This window comes from Amblyomma maculatum, chromosome 1 (genome assembly GCF_055883805.1).
Source record: "Amblyomma maculatum isolate TAMU_Amacu chromosome 1, ASM5588380v1, whole genome shotgun sequence".
NCBI lineage: Eukaryota > Metazoa > Arthropoda > Arachnida > Ixodida > Ixodidae > Amblyomma > Amblyomma maculatum.
In genome coordinates this window covers 346,102,432-346,118,079 of record NC_139344.1, presented here as the reverse complement: position 1 = coordinate 346,118,079, position 15,648 = coordinate 346,102,432, and positions in this window count along the sequence as shown.

The window sequence follows — 15,648 nt, the reverse complement described above, 5'->3', positions numbered from 1 at the left end:
ATCGACGCGAAAAAGGCGCGAAGCACACGGAGAGAAAGTGATTGACCGAGATCAATCACAGCGCACCATAGGTTGCTCCACATTGGGGCGCCCTCTCGGCGCGGCCCTTCGGAGCAGCTCTGTGGGTGGGTCTCGACTGCCGTCGCGGCCGGCGTTCCTTCGACGAAAACAAAAGCTTGCCTTGAAGGGCCATCGCCGAGCGTTTCACCGCTGATGCCCGGCGCACGGCGTGTGCGTGTGTGTATACTCTTTGAAGGGTGCGACTCCAAGCCATAAATCGACTCACACGCTTTGTGTTGATGCTGGATGGATTGAGGTGTGGGCAGGGCCTATTGTCTTCCGCTGCCGTTCAGTTGCTGTGGTAGCACGGAGGTCGCTGCCGCTTTTTTTTTTTCGCGGGGAACTGATACTCACTTTGACACACCCTGTACGCTTCGATTTTTCAGGCTGCCTTTTCTTTTCCCTTCCTTGCATTTCGAAGGCCGTGCTTCCGCTTCACTTTGTTGTCAGCAGGGAATGCGGAAAGCGCTTCCGGAAAACGGGGGATTCGCTTACTTCGCTCCTTAAACACGTTTCAGAAACCTTGGTCGGCTTTCTGTTCTTTTTTAAACGATAAAGCCAAATGTATAATTGCGACAAAGCAGCGAGTTATGAGGAATACTACATTGATAACGTTAGCCGTTAAGAATACACAAGGGTGAATTAGTCGGGGGGTAACGTTACTGTAAGATCTCTAGTAAGGACTGTAGTCTACTGATTGGAACTCAACGGCCTGAGGCGTGAAGGTAGCTCATGCCCTAATCCTCCACTAGATAACACTCGACTGCTAATTGATGCCATGAAACGAGCATGCGCATGGTGCACAGTGAAAAGTGCGGGTAACTGGTGTTGCCTGAGGATAACGAGTAGGATCTGAAGAGCGCTAACTTGCAGGGTACATCAGAGAGTCAGACGAAGCGGATGCGATTACTAGAGCTGGAAAAAATAAGATATCCAGCAGGTGGGTAGTGAAAGAAGCGGTGATGTAGGGGGATGAACATCAGTATCTCACCGCCAAAGTATCTACTGTTAGTGACGAAAGCCGAGAAATGTGACAATTTATGGCAATGATTTTCGCATTTAATGAATCAGGGAACTTTGAGATATTTATAATTGTGAATAAACTATTTCGCAGATTCCTATAGAATTAAAAGCATTGCATCAAGTGTGAGTAGGGCAGCAGCTGAATTACACATTGTTCGCTAAGAAGTAAAACGTAAGAAAATATGTGTAAAAGTGTTAACGAATAAACCAATAAAGTTATCTTTCTTTTTTCAAACCAAGGTGCCAGGACATTATAAGGTGTTTTCAGTGGGCCCATTCAAATTAAAGAATGCGCAAACTAGGGTTGATGAGAAACGCGTCCAAAACAGACTTTTTTTATATGCGACGAAACATGCGGCATTCTTCATATAAAAAGCACAGTAAAATGGTGATGATGGAAACCATTTTGTGGGAGGTATTGGTATAGTGTGGTATGGTATGGTATGGTATGGTATGGTTTCTTACGTTTTACTTCTTAGAGAACAATGTGTAATTCAGCTGCTGCCTTACTCACACTTGATGCAATGCTTTTAATTCTATAGGAATCTGCGAAATATTTTATTCACAATTATAAATATCTCAAAGTTCCCTGATAGGGTATGGTATGGTATGGTATGGTATGGTATGATATGGTATGGTATGGTATGGTATGGTATGGTATGGTATGGTATGGTATGGTATGGTATGGTATGGTATGGTATGGTATGGTATGGTATGGCATGGGTATATGGTATGGTTGGTTGGTTGGTTTGTGGGGTTTAACGTCCCAAAGCAACTCAGGCTATGAGAGACGCCGTAGTGGAGGACTCCGGAAATTTCGCTGGTATATGGTGTGATGTGGAATGGTACAGCACGGTATATGGGGCTTAACGTCCGAAAGCGCCGCAGCGAGACACCAACCTCATGTTCATGCAGTTTTATAAAAACTTTGATGGGGTTCTTGAACATTCGGCACTCCCGGCTTCGATTCTTTCTTGGCAGCGACCGCCAATTAAGCACTAGGCAAGCGTTTACGTTTACCGAGATGCGACAATATTTTGGAATGGGGTTTTTTCTGTCGATCACACCACCGGTGATAATGAGCCAATGTGTCTTTGGCATGTGATGACGTCATTTCATACGAAAAAAGGCCACGAGATATTCGCGATACATGGTTACAGCAGACGTCTGTCCAGTTGAACGCTCGACACTTCTACTAGGACAATAAAGACTACAAAGAACAAAAAAATGAGAATTTGTGCTGGGAAAGAGCCAAGGTTAGAGCGAGGAACAGCCCTGTGGACTTCAAGCTACCCGCACAGCCAGCGAGGCCGCATTTACCTTCCCAACATCAGCTTGTTGCCTGTAACCTCGATCGGCGAGAATAACTGATAGAGCTGGCAACCTTTTCGGCTGTCAACTAGGACCGACCGGGACGTCTTTCATGTGGCCGTCGTCCGCTTACTGATCGATAATCAAAACGTTATGTGAGGCCAAAGAAGTCGCGCGGGGGGGAACCGTGGAAGAGCCCTACAAAAACACCCACAGACACCACCGCCGCCGCCGATAACGAGGCGAGGTGTCAAGTAATTCTCACGTCTTGATCAAGTTTTCCCGTCCTCTCCTACCCTGGCGAGCATCGCGCCTATTCACTGACCTGCTCGAGCTCAGATGCAAGGAGAATCAGGAAAACCTCCAACTCGTATCATCAGTCTATATATGCTCCTCTAATGAATACCACTGGGCACCGAAGCGCCGTCATGCCTGATCAAAGGTGGCTATTTGCGTCGCCGCTTGGGTCAAAGGGAAAAGGGTGAAGACCAGACGCGTAATGGAGGCGAACAAGGTGTACCGCGAGCTCGTGTCTGGCACGGATGGTGGTCAACTAGGACCGACCGGGACGTCTTTCATGTGGCCGTCGTCCGCTTACTGATCGATAACCAAAACGAGGCCGTCTATAGGAGCCGAAATTCTTTGCTCCGCTTGCACGAGGCCCTTTTTTAACCGCAAATGGTGCGCCTACTTAACTCAAACGGCGAGTACTGATCGAAGTGACTATCAACCGCGACTGGTAGCGGTCGTCTTGAGCTCCTGAAGACCTCTTATATAATCTGCTGCGTTGGTTTCATTTATTCATGTGTCTATCTCAGAAAGCTGTCTAGGGTGCAGGATATGGCAGTTAGTATGTCTCGGCTGTCAAGCGACCAACTAGTAGAATTGAAAAAGAAAAAAAAAACTATAAATGAAAACTTCGCGTGGTAAATATCCTTCTTGTATGTCATACGTCCGTAACACATTAGTTTTTTTTTTTTATGAATCTAATTTTTCAGCACGTTTTCCTTGTCTGGTACTAGTGAAGATGCTTTATATAAAGACTGATATGACTTCAAAAGATGCAGTGACACATCTTTCTGGCTATAAAACAATTCTCGCATTCAAAAATGGTTTCCGTCCTCAACAGGTGAGCTTACGAAGTCTGGGGTTAACAATTGAAAACATTTGCGCAGAAATCACGCCCTTAAATAGCTACCTGCGGGACATTTCGTCCACCGCAGCAGCTGCAGCTCCGTAACTTGCTTTATTAGGACTATGGTGCAAAAATAGAAAACGTGACAACGCTAGATTGAGACAAGCGTGATACAGGTAGCGCACTCGGCTCAATACCGAGAGGGGAGGATTTGATTTCGCCTTGACAACATTTCTTCCTTTTGAAGGGAAGTGTTTTTCTTTCTTTAGAGACACTTGGTCATCATCATCATCATCATCATCATCATCATCATCATCATCATCATCATCATCATCATCATCATTATCATCATCATCATCAGCCTGACTATACCCACTTCAGGGCGAAGGCTTCTTTAATATTCCTCCACTTGACCCCTGCGAACTTCGTAACCTTATCCGCCCGCCTAACTTTCTGCCGCCCCCAGCTTGATAATGCTGTTTTGCTAATGCTGGGAACCGCAGGATGACGCAAAAATTCTGCGAAACCTACTATCAGAGCCATACGTAGTCTTGTGATCTTACGCACCCCGTCTACCTTTCAGCGCTTGATCACGCCGTCTTTCCAGTTCCGCGTAGCAAACCGTCAACAAAATTTCCTGATTGGTCCGGGTGATTACGTTACGAAATCAGGCGACCTTGCCGAGTGGTTATTGGTCGCTGGGGTTTGTGACGCCGTGAGACCACGTGACCTCTCTCGGCCAATAAGCATTTTCCTGACAGACGCGAGACGCCAACTGCAGTTTGTCGGGGTGTGGACGCTAATACTAGTTTTATCGCGTCAAAAAAGACAGCGTCATTGTTTGCCTTTGGAGCTGATTGAATTTGCCAAATACATTTCCCTTTAGTTGTTCCTTTTCGCTCTTAATCGGTTTCAGCTAATAAGAATAAATGAAATTGAGCATTTAGTGTCTCTGAGAAAGCTAGCAAGAATAATATTCCTGTCTAGCCTCAATCATCGCACGCCCCGTATGATCTTTGCATTATACTTGGCACCCTCTACATCTAAGGCAACAAGGCATCACATCCACAAATCTGTTACATTTGCCGGCACGAATAAACGTAACTATCGTGCTTTAGTTACCAAGAATTTCAGCCGAAGGGAAGGATTTATCTTTCCATGCGTTTTAATCTGGAGATGTTCTATCCGCAGTATTAGATTTTATGAAGCAGTAGACCTTATTTTTCTTTGTCAAAGCCTGTTTTTGTTGCTTTCCTCTTTAGCGCTCTCTTCTTTGTGTAGAAAATTGTGACACTTATTCTTTTAAACGATGTTTGACTGTACCACACTCTTGAGAATACGTTCGTGGCCTGCAGTATAAATAAATAAATAAATAAATAAATAAATAAATAAATAAATAAATAAATAAATAAATAAATAAATAAATAAATAAATAAATAAATAAATAAATAAATAAATAAATAAATAAATAAATAAATAAATAAATAAATAAATAAATAAATAAATAAATAAATAAATAAATAAATAAATAAATAAACAAATAAATAAATAAATAAATAAATAAATAAATTTTGGTGAGTGTCCCAATAAACAATTCAGGAGATCCATGAAGCTCCTGCTCGCGAGCTTTGGTAGATGCATTGACTATTTTCTTTATTTGTCAATTTAAACAGCGGGAGTAAACACAACAGATACAAATAACCCTTTGTCTGATAATGCTCTAAGACGGAATAAAGAGCATTTTCAATCACCAAGTCGCATTAGTGCATATGACCCTATGATGGACATCTGTAACATTGACATTTAGAGCTGTATTTAAAATACAGGGTCTCGTTAATGGGAACGTGCCCCACCGCAGTCACTCAGTGGTCGCAAACCACTGTACGAGTTCACCTTTCACGACTGTCGCGTCTAGCTTCGCATCTTCAATACGATGCACAAGGCGATGCCAGCTACTACACTTGAGGGTCGGTTTCGTGCGCCCTTGCCCTTGCATGAGGTTCTGCGAAATTATAGAAGCGTGATTTCACTTCTTAGCACACGTTGCCGTCGCCTATCGGGATAACAATGACATCCCCTCTAATCCAGCAGCAGCGAGTATACATGAGAGCCCATAATGTGGCGTCAACAGCAGTGAGGTTAAGTTAGGATTAGACATGCAACTGTGCGGCGCTACAATAGTTTGATTTGTAGTTGAGATTGTTTCGTATTGTACTGTGTATTATAAAAAAAGGGTTTAACAACCCATGACAGCTCTGATTTTGAGGGTCGCCGCAGTTGAAGGCTCTGGAATAATTTCAGTCACCTGAAGGTTTTAACGGGCACTGCAGGACATTGCACAGTAAACGGACGTCTTTTGTTTCGCCTCCATCGCAGAGTCTATAGTTTTCTTGATGAAAAGTTCAAGCCACTTACGTTGACGTGTACGGCTCCTGTTGACTGCAAGTGTTTGTTGCGCATAGCCTCATTGCTTTCTTTATTGTTATTGCTGGACGGAACAACGGAGGCTCTCCCATTCCGGTCAACTTTCGAACCACGCGAAGGCGGCAGCGGGCATACACACCGAGGTCGCCTTCGCCGCCTGCATTAAATGAGCGCCCCACGCGAGGTCGTGGCGGCGTCCACCACATCGCTCTCATGTATGTCGGACTCTAGCAGCGCTGCTTAAAATGCGGACAGCGCGTTCATTAGAGGCACGTGCAGGCTATGACCGCGATCCGCTGTCATCGACGCCACGGCCGCAGAAATTCGCACACGCCGGCGCGTGTTTGGCTGTCTCGTATATGCATAACTTGGGCGTGGCTCGGTGCAAATCGCAGAGTGGCTGTATGCGTGATATTCTGTGATGCTATGGAGTGTGGCACGCAGAACGGGGAGAAAGCAAGCAAGCGAAGAAAAAACATTTTCTCTGAAAATGCACAGCATTTTAAATGAAACCGTAATTTCATGCAGCGTAAAAAAAGGAGCTCGTCCACACTTCACGGCGTTACATTGGCCGCGATGCACAAGGAGGTGACTGGATTTCACCCCTTGAGTGGGATTCGCCGAAAGTAATATTGAAAATTAAAAATAGCCATACGGAATTATTTCGATGTTCTCATTCCACATATTCTAGCCTCGCAACTGCAGTAGTGGCTGTATCACCTGCGGCTAGGTATTTATTAGAAACGGAAAAGAAAACAATGCAGTCAAACATAACCTCGCTAAGCCAGTAACGAGAACGCAGAGGCAACGGGTGCGTGGGACAGCAAGTTGCTACCTCCAGACATCTTCAAGTTATTTGAGCGCCCACCCTAAGGTACGTTGCACAAAACTTCACCGAAATTCACAGCCGGCCTCCTCTGAAGAATAGAATGGCTATCATCACAACGATGATGGAAAGGTTGGCGTATCTCGCATTAATTACTAGAGCGATACCGCGGGCGTTTTCGAGAGTTCTAGTGTCATTACTGCGCTTGCAACACGTCCCGAAGCATTTGCATCAACGTAAACTAGGTCTTTATTCGAGCCTGCTTTGAAAGTCACTTTGATTGGCACTGGCATGGGGGCCTTTTACGTTGTCTCAAGTCACGGCGTCTCTATTGTGGCTGGCAGAGCAGAGTTTCCAAACTGCGCGACGGCCTTGAGGGCCTAATTATCTTATCGTCTTTAACTGGCACATTGCGAGGGACAGCTGCTGGATCGTGAGCGTTTAGTAGTGCATTCGAGATAGAATGCACATATTTTTTTTCTTTAATGTGTTCTTACTTTTCCGAAAACCATTAAAAACTTCGTCCTTGCGGTCACTGCGGGTTTCGAGTGGTTACTAAAATATTCTCTTTTGCTTACCGGCTTTTACAGCATGGGTTGTGTATATGGAGCACATGAATAATTACACCTGACAGTTCAGTTGTGATTAACGTTGCCAACACATAATTACAAGCATTTACGTTAAGAGAGGTCGACGTATAGAAAGCGATACACGTCCGTAATTTCCTAACGTATTCATTTGTGTATAATATGAGTCCTGCATAATTGCGAAATTAAGTAAAAGGTACGGAGAGAGGGCCGTTAATGCATGCTAGCTATATTTTCACCACCACGTGTGGTCGGTCTCTTTTTTAGAGTCCTTGTTGTAGCGACCAGCGATAGGGTAGGCTCATCCGATCTATTTACAGGTCGAGTTATGTTATTGTGATTAAGAAACTGAATATATACTTCAAAGCATTCTGAGAAACAGGGTCGCCCCATTTTTTTTTATTTCCTTTTTATTGGCATCAAGAGATTTACCCCAAATTGAGGGTCTTTAAGGTAATCAAGTGATGTGAACTAACGTCTGATTTCCTTAACTAAGGTACTCTGAGAAATCATGGAACATGTCGTTTATCGACATAATAAATTTTCTTAACTTGAACCATTTTTTTTTAATTTTTTCTCAACACGGGTTCTATGAGTGCTTGTCCCGCGAAAAAGAATGTCATGTTCATGATCGGCATATGAATCTTAATTGAGTGCAACATTCAAACTGACACAACGGCTACTAAATTGGCCTACTAAATTGTGCTTGTTATCGTCAAGTCATCAGTATGGGCTTGTTGCACTTTTTTTTTTTTCAGCTGTTTCGTATTCCTGTCTACATCAGCCGTCCGACACGCGCTTCACCGCGCGCATTGGTTTTCCCCTGCAAGTTGCCAGTCCTCAAGCTGAGACAATAACATTTGTTCCATCATTATTCTATCCTCTCCAAACCTCAGACTGGAATGACTTCTACACGGTATTGCTGCCACCACTCACTCATCCACATTTTCTAATCGTATAACTGGCATATTTAATCGATATTTTTGAATATACGGTTTTTCATACTTGTAAACACCCGTTATGTAATACCGCGTAAATTGTTTGAGCTAGTAGAGGTTAGGAGCTCAGATATAACTTTAAATATTGTGCGCGAAAAATGAATTTTCTTTTAAAATCTTAGATGTTAATTATGCTCGCAAAATTATGCCACGTGAAGTATATGGAACAATTACAGCATACAATCTGCATTAAACTACATGTCGAGTTTTCTACCCATCGCAGGTACGCGGTGAATGTGCCCCTTTTAAAACCTTCGCTAGTGCTATTTTGGGAGCCTTTACCACATTATACCGGGTTAATAGTCATGCTTATGCCGCGTCGGCAGTGAATGCAAACAGATCATCCAAACCTTGAAGAATGAGCGGGGTTCTTCAACAGATAGTGCGTATAATAGCGTAAAGCGCTGCTGCAACGATAATCCCTTTACTCTCCATCCTTCGAGATGGTCACCACGCCTCTCATTCCTCCAATGAGATGCGATCTTTTGCATAGAAAGAGTGGTATTAGCTATCGAGATGAGGCGAGTCCCGCCTGACAATTCTTGGCAATGTGAGCCGACCTATTCCGTACAAAAGCGCAGTTTGAATAGTTATCAGTCTCTTGTGGAACTGGTTATAGTTCTCTAACGGGGATCGACATCTTTCGTTGGGCTGCATATTTCTTTCAGCTTGTCGATTCACCCGTTGCCTTTTACTGACGCTAAAGTTTCCGTTGCAGATATAGGTATCCATATCGAGGAATAGACGAATACGGCCTTCGTTTCATATACTTGGCATCTATACTACGCAGGGACACGCCCTTGCAGACTCAGCGACTGCGTGAGAACAAAATGTCACTGTCGTAATGAAACCTCTCTCACTGAAAGATATACACGGTGTCTAATGCGTTATCAATACATGCGAATGGGCGATGGCTGTGGCGTTTGGCCGTTAAAAACTGTTCGTACTACGCGGGGAAAGAAAGAACAAGCAGAACGACATTCAGAACTTGAACTTGGCGACACCGGGAGCAAGCGTATGCACAGGCGTTAAGCGTACGGCGGTGGTCTCACGCAGCGTTTAATTAGGCAACGTGAGACCGCCGTCCAGAATAGGACGCCTTATCTGATTATCGCTTCTAGCCTTTGCTTTCTTTTTATATCCGTTCGCGTACATTTCCAGCCATCGACGCTTACTACAAGGTTTCCTGAGGGGCCAATTGCGCTCTTTGATGGCCGCAGGCTAGCAGGGGTGTCGGCGCTGCGTCACATAAGGTGAGAACGCTCGAAGGCCGCTACTGTCACGACAGGAGCACGATTAGGGGCTAGTTTATCAGAACGCGGGAATGGAAGAAGTCTTGAATATAAAAGAGAACGGGGCATGTTATCCGTTTATCAAAATATTTTCAGATATTCTCCTTCACACTGCCGTGTAGTCTGTGTCAAAAGATTAACGCGGAATGCTGGTCTAGTCCGTAAAGCAGTGCAGGATCTGCCGGAAACAACGCCACATGCAAAAGCAGGTATGGAGCGTGTCGCGTGAAATTCAAATTTTGAAAATTTTGCATAGCGGGGAAGAGAAAATCAAACAGTGAGCTATAACAAAGTAAGTTACTTTGAGCGACTTCCAAAAGACGAACTGGAGTAAGTTTTCTTTCTTCGCGAAACCGAAGAGTTGTTTCAATGGGCGATTCGGATTTAGATTCTGAGCCCTGATTGGACCGCGATGGTACGGCCTTTAAACGTTTTGCTCCTTCTCGGGTTAGGAGACCACTCCTGATTGCCGGCTCGAATTCTCCATTATGTAAAACGCTTCAGCGCCGCCGCTTGGAGGCAGTTAACTTTACAATATGGTGATTGGTGCGCAATAAACTTTTCTGCCGTTGCTAAAGCAAGTGCACAAGTTTCCATCTGAAAAGAGAAAAAAAAAAAAAAATTAAACAAGAGTGAAAAGGCACTGAAATAAGTTGATCACAAATAAATGTTCGTATTGTGCAATTTCGCATGAAAAGCAGCCCAACATAGATGAGACATTATGCCGATGAGTCATAGGTAATTGACTGGCAACATAGAAGGAAGGCCTGGTACGTTTACGTTTTGTAGTGACACTAGTGTGAGTGGCCTCCCACCATAGTGTCTTGATTTCCGCATTAAGGAGCGTAAAAACACCGGAGCCAATACTGACCCCCCCCCCCCCCCCCCTCCCCGCCCCAGCCTCGCATCTGTTTGATTTCTGTTATTCACTAAGTTTACCGTATCTGTACCGGTGCGGACAAAAGTAAACGGAGCATGCTATTTCTTTCTAAAAATTTTCACGCGTTGCATAATTGAATCTCGTAGTTGTGAGTGCCGTGGTATGTGCAAACCGGTAGTATACGCCAGTGCTCTTTCACTCGGACAAACATTGTTTTCTTACCTGCAATGATTTTAACTTGAAGGGAAAACCGTGCCCTGTTTACATATGTCCGCACCGAATCATGCTTCACACTGTGTGCTCACAATTCACTACCATCCAAAAGAAGCGGATAAAAAAAGCAAATGGTCGGACCACGCAAAATTGATTAATCAAAACTAGCATCTCGTACAAATTGAAACGCTTCACTCTACACGCACTTTCCGGGAATGCTTACAGAAACCGCTTCACTAATTTGTCGTCCACTTCACATGCTTCGCAACATGCGCTGTCTTTTCGCACGGTAAGAGTTGCTTTCCATCGATTTTTGGACATATATGTGCGATGATTGAGCGCTGTACGTCGGTCATTCACTGCAAACAGTAGAATGGATCAATGTAATAATTATAATATTCATCGCCATCATCATCGTTTTTCATCAGTCCCCTTGTTCTTCATCTTTTTGAATCGTGAAACAATACACAGAAGCGCTCAACTTCCCCCGCCTCCCCCGCGCGTGAACTGCCCGGCCCTTCCGGCAGATGGCGGCGAGGCTCCTGCGATGTTTCGGCTCCACCAGGTTGTAAAGCTTAGCTTCGCTCTCTTACCGCCGGTCGGTGCGGTCCCGTGGGCCCACTGCTATCAAGAGAACAACCACCAGTTGTATGCCGAGGAAACACGCGGTGGCTGCTGATCAAGACGTCTAGTACGACGAGAATTCGACGTCGAACACGAGTACGCAGTGGCTTACTGCACACAAGCGGTGTTCTTGGGCATTCAAAGAAACCGAGCGGAAGCAGGCATACGGGGTCGGTTCTTTGCATTTTCTTTTTTCACGGTCTTTGCGCAGCTGTGTATTTTTGCTTGTATGGTGCACGTTTGTGAAGGGGAGCGTGTGTGTGCGCGCTTGCCCGCATCCTTATTGAGATAACTCTTCCCGAGAGAAAGTCGTGAAGACGTCGGCGGAACAGTGAAAGGAAGACCGCCCTCAGCGGCATAGTGCATTGGATCCGTGGGACCCGAGTTTGTTTTAGTGTTTGGTGTTTGGGGGATGACTTTGTCGGCTTTCATGCACCCTTGCTTTCTGAGAACACGGAAGCGGTGAGCTTTCTAGATTGCACGGCATAAGAAGAAGGAAGGAGAACAAACGAGGGACATCGACGGGTGAGGGAAAACAAAGAAAGGAAAAAAAAAATTACATGTTCTTTGCGCGCCTCTTCCGCGGATTCGGCTCTTCTGTGATTGGTACGCCACCGCGAAAAGCGCGCCTTCCTTCCTCATCGAATCGCGACGAAAAAGCGGGAAACGCTGTGGGAACATCCTCTTAGGTCGCACACGCTTCTTTCGTCTCGCGCGATCAAAGTTTTGCGCAGCCGCCGGCAGCGCCCCGCTGTGAAAACAAACTCTCGCGTACATCCTGGTCTGCTGGGGGAGATGAGAGGGCAAGAGGAGGGGTTAGTGAAGAACAAAAAGAACAGACGCATACGAGACGCTCATCGCGGTGTGGAGGACTTGCTCGATATAGAACCTACGAGCAGGTAGGTAGCGGAGTCAACAAATCACCGAGTCGGCTGAGCTCACATTCTTTATTCGGCGTTCCCGCAAACTTCAGATGCAAGATCTTCCTGACGTCCCTATCTCTCTTGATAGCCAAAATGGAAAGCGCATGCTTTTGTTGGCGATACTCCCGCCTTGTAGAAGCGTTAAGATGACGGTGCATTGAAACTCACAAAGCAATTATTCAAGCCAGTATAGGAAACCTATTCCATGGAGTATGCTGCCTAAGAATTTCTTCTGTCAGTCTACCCCATACGGAGTACGTGATGCAAAGTTATGAAACCTCGTTAGAGATTCTGATTTAGGCAAGTGAGCAGGGACGGTATTTTTGCCTGTCTGATGTGTAACATAAATAGGTTAGTGGACCTTCATGCCACACGCACGAAATCATATATGCCATAAGGCGGACTCGTAAACGCGCTTCTGCTAACCGTCTTTCTGAGACAACAGACACGTTTCATTGTATATTTAACGTGGGCTTACTGTACAAAACGTCGCTTCTATTTAAGCGACGTTTATTTAAGCGCAGTACGAGCAGCGCTTGTGAGCAAAAACGAATATTTTGCATTTTCACCTTCAATTGTGGCGCAAAGCTAGTGGGCTTCATATTTATGCGCAGTGCAGCTAGCGAATTGTATAGTCGTTAGGCGTGTGCAAAAGGAAGTCCCGCTGCACATGGAAAAATACGGCTTATGCGTGTTCGCTTTTCAATTAATTGCTTCCATATTATTGGTTCGGTACCACCGCTTCTTAGGGTGGTTACGCGTGCTTGCAGTCGCATAATTTGCCTTTCAGCTTGCTCTCATTGTCTCCATTAAGTATACACCATTTAGTGACAGTTTTGGGATCACTAATCTAGCTATATGACTTCCGTGCTCACAGCAATGACGATCCCTATGTCTTGTTCATGGGGTTGAGTCTACACAAGTGACTCAGTCTGCGAAAGACAACGTCGTTTGGGCTCCGAAGTATTTCTGCAACCTGGGGTCCTTTATGCGTGCACTGATATCGCGCAATACACGGACGCCATTGTTGTCGCCTCCATCGAAGAACGTCCCGCTGTGCTGGTGCGAAAGCTCGTTTACACGGCGTTTGACGCAACTGGCTTAACCAGCTACCTCCAAAAATATTTTCAAGAAACTGCTAAAAATAATGATTTAGTAATTGCTCCATTGTATTCTATAAGAATTGTGAACAGAAACAACGGCCAGAAGCTAAACTTTACCTATAAGATGTTCGAAATTACGGAAACGCAAAAACAAAGGCTAAGCTTCACTGCCCACCTTTAAAGTGAGAATACGGAGGCGAAGGCGGGGCATTGTCGACGATGATCGTCATTCACAGAGCGCGCTAGCCGTCATCATATTCGAAACCCGTTAACACGGAAAGGAAGAAAGCAGCACAGTGGCATCACTCTTATATTCAGAAGAGATATCGATACCTGTTTCTAATGAAACATCGACCCACCTTTGTCTTCGGGCAGTTATATTGGGAAATCAGAAGGAGCGTCATGGAGGCGAAAACTGTTCTAGTCTTTCCGAAGCCTCTGCCACCTGCCATTCCTGCAAAGTGGAAAAATGAGGAGGGATATATCCACTATCCTTCTGTGTGGCGCGATGGTGCGATGAGAGATGGTGCGATGAGAGATGAAAGACTGTGATGTAACAAAATACTCGGATATAACGAAACTCTTTTCTGCGGTCCTCATTGTTGCATAATCGCAGTCGAAAAGTCATATGCTTTTGCAGTTCCTCCTCATAAATAAATTTGATCGCTCGATTTTTTTTTTTCGGAGTGCGCTCGTTCGCGTGCGAACTATCTTCACAGCAGGCCACCGTACCCAGTTGCCTGTTTTAAAATTCAAATTATTTTTTGCCAAATTTGCCGATCCATCGAGCTTTTAACGCGACAGCGTTAAGGGGATCCTGTCGAAGAAAAGCTGGTGTCGACGTTGTAGTTGTAACGCGGAAATCAGAAGAAAGCAAAGAAACAATAAAAGTTTTCTGGAAATCCGCTCGGAGACTTTGGAGAATCCCTCCGTATGTGTATGATGGCGCCCTGCCCTTTCTGCGCTATGTTTCAAGCTCGTTTAAACGCGGAGGTGAAGGCACTGCCACAAAACCTGGCTGTCGAGCGGCCAGCTTGTCGTCGCAAGAGCAACGAATGACATGGAGGAAACAAGAGAAGCTCCGTGCCATATTCAGAAAAACGACACAGGGCGATGTGCATGAGGTCCCGCACGCACGCACGCACGCACGCACGCACACGCACACGCACACGCACACACACACACACACACACACACACACACACACACACACACACACACACACACACACACACACACACACACACACACACACACACACACACACACACACACACACACACACACACACACACACACACACACACACACACACACACACACACACACACACACACACTTACATTACCTCTATCCAGTTTGCGAGACTGGTGACGCTCCTCCGTTATTGGGGCATCGTGTTGTTCCGGTACTAAGCCTTGAAAAAACGTGGTGGGCATGGACTCGTATTGTTCTCCGTCATCAAGATACTGTAGGGCTAAACTGATAAAAAAAACTGGCGAATGCTCCCTTAACGTGGTAAGCAGCAATGAAAATTAGAGAACTCTAGGCCTTTCGATCCCACTAATTTTTCTTGCTGCTACAAAGGCTTATGACAGTGTCTTTCAAAGCTCAGTACTGGATAGTTTGCAAAGAATAGAGGTGCAGGGTCATGTTCTACGATTTAGTCCCTCGTTCAAGTCTGTCTAAGTCGTCGTTCAAATACAGCGCGGTTAGTGCGTACATCAAGCAATGAAAGGGCTGCATTGCAAGGTGAACCGCATGGGGGCTCTTTTCCCCACGTGCTATTTGACATTGTTCTGTCTGGTCTTCTCAATATTGTACAAAGAAATCGCAGGCATGTCCGCACGTCAGACGATAAGTATCAATTGGTTTACAGGCTGTCAATTACAAGTGATTAGTCTTGATAACTCGACATACCCTGACACTTTTGAAGAAGAAGACGAATAATTTACTAAATGCTTAGTAACTGGGTGTAGTAAAAGTAGTGCGAGTAAATTTTAGCACTTAAAAAAGCTAGCGAATAGCGCCGCAGTTTCATACAAACAGCTGGTAGCATTTAATAACAAAAACAAAAGGAGTAGTAATACTTTTCGCTTATATTTCTAGGGTCTTGTGCGATGTGTTGGCGTGTCTTGCTAAATTTTTGTACATTGGAAAAATAAAAAGAGCTATTCTTGAACGTGCGACACCAGTGAGGTTCACGACGAGCATTTTGGGTGTAAGTCACACGTAGTTTGGATTTTATA